Raw genomic sequence first — 9,214 nt, forward strand, 5'->3', positions numbered from 1 at the left:
AAATATGTTTTGTTTTCAGCGGTCTTGTTGGCTATAGGTGTCATTGAAGATCGAGGACGATGTTCTCCCAAGGGGGAGGGTTCTGTAACAACCTTGGTTAAAAATCCATGTAAAGTATATATAAGGCCATGATGATGGGACACGTATTCCAAGCTGAATGGTGGGAAAGACATCCTAGTGTGGGTGTTCATCGGTTTATTATTTCTAAGGAAATTGGCAAAGGAAATGGGAAAGGCTTAGTGGCATTAATTAGCATTTTATTTATGAAAATAATGGAAATTAGGAGAAAAGGAAGGTGAAAGGTCACAGGTTTCATGTGAGGAGGAAAATTAAGGAAAATAATGGAAATTGAAGAAAATAGAGGCCTCATTGATAAAAAGGCTTTTGAGGATCAGTTGGTAATATTTTTCTCAGGTTTTGCATTGGATCAAGAAAGGAAAAGAAGGCAAGAAGAAGGTAGGAGCAAGCAAGGAAGAGCAGGATTAAGCATCTACAACATGATTCTTTATAGGTATCGATTTGGATGTATGTTTTCCTTGCTAGCTTTGGCATGCATGGTATTGCACGTCGTTATTTGTTGTTATGGCATGCGTTTTCCCAGGTGTGATAGTGTTTTCAACCTAGCGTTTCCATTTCCAGATAGCCATGGTGTGATGGGGTTATCATGTTTTGGTTGAGTTGGATTGCCAGAAGGATTCAAAGTTGAGTGAGGTGGATCTTTGAATGATAGAGAACATGGCCTAGTGTTCTCTAAACTAGACTATGGATCACAGTAAAGCTACTGGCCTAGTGATGCCTGAGACAAATTGTGGGTTGTGTAAAGCCAACATTGTGTTGCCTTCGTGGGCCTACGAATCCTTTTCAATGAATGAAAAGATATACAGTAAAGCCAAGAGGTAGTTTTCTCTCCGTTGGGCCAAGTAATCTCGGATTTTGGATATGCAGTAAATCTTGGAGAGTGGGTATCATTTTGGGATTGCGGCAAATCCTAAGAGACTAGGAGCTAGGAAAATACCTCACAATGTAGGTGGAGAAATCTAGTGGCATCCATGCTTTTTTGGCCTAGTGATCAGTTGGAGATCATGGTAAATCTTGTTATGACATGTTTATTGTGCTGGCCTAATGATCCGAGATGGATTACGATAAATCTTGGTTTCTATTAATGAGGGTGAGGTAGTTTGGCCTCGTGATGCCCTGGTTGGTTCTTTTGGTTTGAGTCCCACATTCATGCTTGGAATATGGCACAGGGGTGAACGGATGAAGAGATATTTGGCTTAGCGATTCTATGGTTGAGTAGATTGTGGTAGTCCCATCCCAGGTTTGGGTTTTTCATCATCAATATGAAGTTACTTATCCTTGTATTTCTATGAGTATTTTACTGATTTATATGTGGGTCATATGGTCGTTATTTCATTGGTATTTGTGTTGTTATTATGATGTTTATGTATATGTTTTATGATAGTGTCTATGTATGTCTCTCATCATGTTTTTACTTGTAAATGAATGGAAAATGTATCTATGACCTAATAAATGATAATGCAACAAATTGTATGGGGGAACAATGGTTCTTAGTGATTCTCATATACGTATGAGATCCTTACACTTAAATCTGTTATTTACATCTGTAGATTACATATTTGTAATATGTTTGACGAAATGCCTATCATGGCTAGTAGGGGTCCAGTTAAGGGCTTGTTCAACTATTTCCTTTTGCATCATTGTTTCTTTGTTATTTAACTCTTTTGGAGATGTCATTCAATTTTGGGCAGTGACCTGGGCTCTGGGCCTCAAAAGGTCGCTCAAAACCTGAGGACACTGGCACAACACTGGATAAAATAGTCACTATATGTTGGCATGTCTATAGCGTGAGATTGTCTAGAGCCTCCTAGACACTGGACGACCTATAACATGAGAGCGTCCAGATGTCAAGTGGCCAAAAACTTTAGTGGGACCCAAGGGCAAGCTTCCTGAAGTGTTGGGATGGTTCTCAGGGGTCGTGTAGCTAATGTGGAAGGTTTTTATGTTGTGTTTCCATCAATTCCATTTCCTCAAGCTCACATAGGAGGTTAAATCACATCATAGTAGCCTCTCATCACATGTTTACCCTGGTTGGTTGGTTACTTGGGTAGATGTGGGAGGAGGGTGTTACATGGATGAATCTAATGAATGGTGTTTCCATTGATGCAAACATTCGTTAATGAATTCTCTTAATATTTTTCTAGATTGCATCAAGTTGGAAGCTCCAATGGAAGGATGGTTGGAAACCCTAGTTCTAGGGTTTGGATTCTCTGGATGTTGGACATACCCTACATTTGTTGGAGGTTTTTGAAGAAACAAATCACTAGATTTTCCTTGGAGATCATTCCCATTGGATTCTCCTCTCCATGTCAATTCCAACGGTATTTGGTACGCCTCGTGGCTCCTCATCATTTGCAAGATATACCTATACAAAGTTAAAAGCCCCCATCATATGGTCAAAAACCCCAAAATAAAATGATATGGAAACTTATCATTAGTTCATGGGTTAATGTGGAATTTCATTATTGAATGAAGGGGACTTCTTATTAAAAATTAACTTAAATAAAACATTTGGGCCTTCAAACTTAATATGAGACCAAAGTTGGCCAAATAAATTAAAAATCAAAGTTGATTCCTTTTTATATGATGTCGGTCTGTCATCCAAAATCCCTTTTGGACCTTTATAAATATTGAAATTTTGTTATCCGTGGGTATATGCACAACAATGAATTTATATCACTCTAAATTTGTTTGTCCCTATAGAGAAGTATTTCAAATCAGCTCTGATTTGAATTGTTCTTGCGGCCAACAAAATTTTCAAAAGAAATCAGAGTTCTGGGTTTGACATTTTTTTTTTATATGGGGTTACACTAAGGAATTTGATGGTTTCAAGGGTTGTGGGATATTATTACTTTTGGGTTTTCTTTTTATATAGGTGGCTCTTATATTCAATGATAAACCCTAGAAAAATACTTTTAATTGAATGAGCACAATAGAAATTATCTTAGGCTTAATTTCTAGTTACACTTGATAGGGTTTCATTGACAAAACTTAAGGGATTTGTTGGGAAATGGTCATAAGCTTGCGACATTGTGTTTAAGCTAAGAATGGTTGTTCGAAAATTTTACTGTTGTCTCTTTAATGCAAATCTCATAACCGCTTGATTTGTGACCATTTTCAAAACCTCAAATCTTTGTTCTGGTTTCAAGGTTCCTTTTGTAGGCTCTAATGAAATAGATTTCAGTCCCCAATGAATAAAGATTGGTGGCATAAATTACAACAAATTTATTAGTAGCACATGAAGGACTAGAATCTCATAAGTATGACTTTGTGAGCATGTGGCCTTATTCTGGGTTATAAATTAGGAAAATTTAAGACAGAGACAACGTGTTATTTCTCGACATTTGTGACTCCTGTCGTGCATCTCTATTACCTTAGAATATTTTTATTGTTGAATTCAAGTATTATGGAGATAGAAACTAAGTTTGGGCACTATTTCCCATTTGACGATTGACACCGTAACATGACTTCATGATCACCAGTGTGTTAATACTTGTTTTGTTACCTAGATTCATATCATTGGCTGAGTATTTGAGATATGTGTGAAAGGCACCTTGATTCGAAATGTGGTTAAGAATGCTACATGGCTCACTTGAGACATGTTGACGAATATTCTCCTAGTGACATAATATAAGTGTATATATTATTATTTGATGAGCCTTGTGGAACTTGATCTTCAGTCAGATATGATGCATCGTATGAGTACCTTGTCTATATATTGAATACCTTATGGTTGGCCACTATATAATTACAATACATTTTAGCATTTGGATGTGTACACCATGCTTTATGTGTTATTCAATATTATGTTGACAAGGTCATGTTATACTTAGTTATTAAAGTTTCTTTTTGTCTATTAAATAATCGCCCAGAAAATAGACATTTTCTAACACCAACACCAGAGTTTGTATAATTTGTAGAACAATTCCTAGAAATATACAAATTTTAGAAAATCTAATTCGACATATGGTTTATTATGGTTATTTTTATTTCTCAAAGTCACTATTCATCCAAATTAATATTTAAAAGAAGCATTGAGATCAGAGCTCAAAGATGGACTGAAGATAATGCTTGTTAGTTTTGGCAGTGGCATTGCATGTTTGGCTATCTTTTGGCCATTCAATTGCATGTTGATGATTTGAGAAGTTAGGGTTTGAGGCAGAAGAAAGGGCTTGCATGATTTTGTTGCAATGGTTGAGATAGTGTAAGGTTGGTCATTGTCATAGTAGTGGCATCTATGTTTGTGCTCATAGGCACAAGTAAAAAGAGAGATAAGTGATAGTATTACAGGATCATGATGCCAAAATAGATACAGTGCAGGTTACTGTGTTAATGATTGAACACACTTCTGCTAGATTTATTAACATATTTATCTATATGATGAGTATTGTTGATTACAATTGTGAATCTAGGGTTTGATGTGTAGTTTAGACGAAGATAGAAGTATCTTATATTGATAGCTAGAGTTTGGTGTGCAGAGGCATATTTGATTAAGAGAGTTTGTGTTTCAGTTCTTTGTATTATATTTTTTCTGCATTGATTCAAAGCACAAGTGGATGTACTCTGAAAATTGTGAAACATGGTTCATTACCTATTTGGGGTGGGAGGGTGGTGTTAAGTAGGAGAGTGGAGTCTTCTTGTGGTTGGAGCATGAGAACGCTTTAGGGAGACTAGGTGGTGCTAGGGAAAGTTACACCCTGCACAAGGTGTTGGAGCATCAACCCAATAGTATCTAGTAAATAGAGTGTTGTAGCATCTGTCATATTGGAGCCTGAAAACTAAGGCATTGGAGCATCCTTTTGGTTGTAGCTGGTAAATAGGGCATAAAATATTCCTACATGTTGGGGCCTGTAAATCAGGGTGTTGGATCCTACTTCAGTTGCAGCTAGAAACTTGATGTAAATATTTTAAGGACAAATACTAAGAAGCATCTAGCGGTTTTTGTCCTAGAGGGGTTTCCACCTAAAAATATTTGTGTCTACTATCTCTATTGTTATACATTGTTGAATGGCGTTTATGAATGATTATTATTATATGATGCTAATAACAATTAATTCTCTATGAAGTTAAAAATATACTAATTTCTAAAAAATATTTATTCATCCCCCTCTCAATATTTCCAACAATCAGTATTGGAGAAGGTTCCTTTAGCTGTAGCTTGACAACTAGAACGTAGATATTAGAGTGAAAAAATGGGAAAATCAAAGAGCCAAGCTATCAAGCATTCAAAAGAATCAAAGGAAGTTTCGGGTATTGAGAAAATTTCATATCTTATTACCGCTGGTGAAATGAAACTGGTTAGTCTGATTCCTACGTTTAGTGAATTAAGCTTTGTATTTTGGAAAGGAAGAATGAACGCTTATTTGAAGGCTCACAGATATGAGGTATGGGACTCTATTGTCTCCAGTTTTATGTTACGAAACCAGCTCACAAAAAGATAGAAAAGATAGATGAACGCCTTAGAAATAAGCCTCTTCGAGGGGGCAACCTCCTTTACATTACACAAATGAACAATTCTTTAAGGATACAAATGACAAGACCTCCTTTCTACATATAGGAGTTTAAGGGGTCATAATATAATTAGAGACGACCTAACAATAATAATGTAAGGGCACAATAATAACAATAGTGGGCTTCTATGGGGCACAATAACAACAATATGGGGACTACATGGGCACAACAATATAATAAGGGGGTTTTACTGATAACATTAAGGGGTTACACTAGTAGTATAGGGACCTAACATGCCCCTCTCCTTCAAAAAGTGTTGTCCTCAACGCTTGAGTAGTTCTTGATGCTTCTGTATAAAATTCTCATCCTTCCATGTGGAATCTTTAGCCGGTAAATTCTTCCACTTGATCAGATGCTCTAAAATTGATTGATTTCGCAGCTGTCAACTTCTCGGTTCTGTGAATGCTTCAGGTTCCAATATGATTTTTCTTTCCTTGTCAAGTTCTGGCAATATTATTGGAACTGGGATCTTCGACAATTTTTGAATGAGTTCCCACCCTACTTTTCCATTCTTCCATTCATCCCTTGCTTTGTTTATCAAATTTGGTTGGATAATTATACCAACCTCTACCATTTGTGCAACCATATGTTCAATTTCACTCCATTTGGCATATGGATATCTATAAGGCCTAATGTTTGGAGGAAAACTTCTTAGAATAAAATGAATAGCATGATCATGATCACAAATACGTGGGAGACCTTTGAGAGTCTCAAATACCTTGGAATGATTGTCCAAGTCTTTTTGGAGATTTAGAGAAATACATGATTTCGATGTGGGAACCATTAGTAAACATAATTGTGCAATTATGCCTCATTGTTCTTTCTTTAGAAGCTTTGTCATTTCGTCAGAGCTAAATATCTTTCCTGGTTTCCTTGTGATACCCCTTAATTCAACTTCTTTTCCTTCCGAAGAAAATTTCATGAAAAGTTCTTGAAAATTAAAAGCTATTGTACCCAAGGATTGTAGCCATTGGAATCCAAGTACAACATCAATACCACCCATTGGAACGGAAAGCATTGAGCTATTCAATACATATTCTCCCATGGATAGCTTGATATTATGGCACTTTCCAGAGCAATTTATGGTTCCTCCTCTTAAAACCGTCACTTGACACTTTGGTGCTGGATATAGGAAGCAATTCAATTCCTTGGCTATCCTACAATTAATAAAATTATGGGTACTACCCGAATCAATCAACATTATTACCTTCTTCTTCTTGATATGTCCTTCTGTCTTTATAGTTTAATGAGTGGTAATTCCGACCAATGCATTACAAGATATGGTCGGATTCATTTCTTCTTTCTCTGGGGTTGGCTCCGGGTGAGTATCCTTTTCTTTTGATGTTCCTTGATACTTTTCTTCCTGATATTTCATGGTTGTAACCTTCTTCTTCTTGATATGTTCTTTTATCTTGAGAGTTCGAGGAGTGGTAATTCCTGCCATTGCAATACAAGATATGGTCGGATTCATTTGTTCTTTCTCTAGGGTTGGTTCCCAGTGTATATCCTCTTCTTTTGATGTTTCTTGATCCTTTTCGTCATTAGGAGGCCTTTATTGTAGCAGCTTTTTCCCACCTTCCTTCAAACCTTCCATGTCTTTCTTCAAATCTTCCATGCCTTTCTTCCAATATGCTTTCATACCATTGATATCAACTTCCATGGCATAGATAATACTATTTATCTTTTGCTTCTCTATAATATCATTTAACCTTATATTCAATTTTTGAAAGTCCTCAGTGTGCTTTTCCATTGAACCCTTTTGTTTGAGATTTATCAATTGGTTAAAGAAGGTGTTGCTCTTGGTATCCTCATAATGTGCTATCATTTTCTCCCTGAAAATTGACCACATGACAAGTGGTTTACGAGAACAAAGCCCTTTATACCATAAAAATTGATTTGGTTCTAAATAATTAGATGCAATACGTACCTTTTGTAACAGTGGTACACCATGTAGATCAAAATATTTCTCCATTTGTAGTATCCAATTTACCGGATCCTTACCATCAAACTTCCTCATTCCACCTTTTCTTTATTTTAGGAGCTCGATCTTGAAACAACTATAACTCTGTAATTTCGAATCTTCCAATTCTGAAATTGTAGCCTGCAGTATCCCTCTGCATCCTCTTTCCAATGCCACTAGTCTAATCGAAATTGGATTCTCCAAGAAAGAGTTATGCACAATCTCCCAACATGACCTCATTATATATCTTTTCAGAAGAGCGAACTTGTAGGATGTGCCACATGTCAATGTTTTGACCTTTGGATCTAAAAAATATACACAGGGAACTATAGTCCATCCTCTTTGTGTAACTTCTTATGAAATTTCAATCTGATGCTCATAGAGAAAGTTATGATGATTTTCCCAAGGTCACCTGTTTAGGATTTAATTCGGGAGCCTGCAGAAACCTTAAATGTCTCAGATCATATATCCAAAAATATAGTGAGACAAGATCTAAGATTCAAACCTGAGGATAGCATGATATCATCTCAAATGGGTTTTTTTTGTCACTTCTGAAACGCCGCAAAAAAAAATCTATAGTGAAAATTCCACGATGACCTGTTTGGAGCAGCAAAACCCTAGAATCCAAATCTCTGGTACCAAAAGTTATGAAACTAGCTCACAAAAAGATAGAAAAGATAGATGAACACCTTAGAAATAAGCGTCTTTGAGGGGGCAACCTCCTTTACATTACACAAATGAACAATTCTTTTATGATACAAATGACAAGACCTCCTTTCTACATATAGGAGTCTAAGGGGTCATAATATAATTAGAGCCGACTTGACAATAATAATGTAAGGGCACAATAATAACAATAGTGGGATTCTATGGGGCACAATAATAACAATATGGGACTACATGGGTACAACAATATAATAAGGTGGTTGTACTAATAACAATAAGGGGTTACACTAGTAGTATAGGGACCTAACAATATATACCTGCCAAAGAATCTAGAAGATATAATACAAAATCCTTGAATTTAATATTTGATACTTTGCCAGACATTGTAAAAATGAAAGTTGGTCACTTCTCATCCACCAAACATATTTGGGAGAAAATTCAAGATCTCTATGAATGTCAAAAGCATGTAAGTCAAGATAAATATGTTGATAATCATGTGTATCCTCTCGTCAAAAAGTTTAATAATGACGATGAATAAGAAGCAATTGAAAAATAATTAATTAATGTCTTCAAAGAATGGAAGAACACAGAGAAGGAAAATCACACACTCAAAGAATAAGTTTCTCTTTTGAAAATCCAAGTGCAGGAAGCAGAAAGGAAAGAGAAAGACCTGACAAGACAGCTAAAGGAATCTGGTTAGAGGTATGTATCTAAAGTTGATAAAAAACAAAAGGAACTAGATGCATCTTCAACAAAAATAAATAGGCTAAGAAAGGAAAATGAAGGATAGAAGGAACAAATACAAGTTCTTAATAGAGAAGCATAAAAGGTCACTCTTCTAAAGCTATAGGTAGATGAAGTAGAAAAAAGAAGAAAAATATTGAAAATCTAGTTTAATGAAGATATTTCTCAAAAGAAATGAGAATTTGACAAAACCCTTACTGAAATAATAAGGCTCAAGGAATGGAAAGAGGAACACTTGCATGTTATTGGAAAGAA

Source organism: Pinus tabuliformis, chromosome 9 (assembly GCF_031772625.1).
Source record: "Pinus tabuliformis cultivar Carrire ecotype Pingquan chromosome 9, CPIR1, whole genome shotgun sequence".
Lineage (NCBI taxonomy): Eukaryota > Viridiplantae > Streptophyta > Pinopsida > Pinales > Pinaceae > Pinus > Pinus tabuliformis.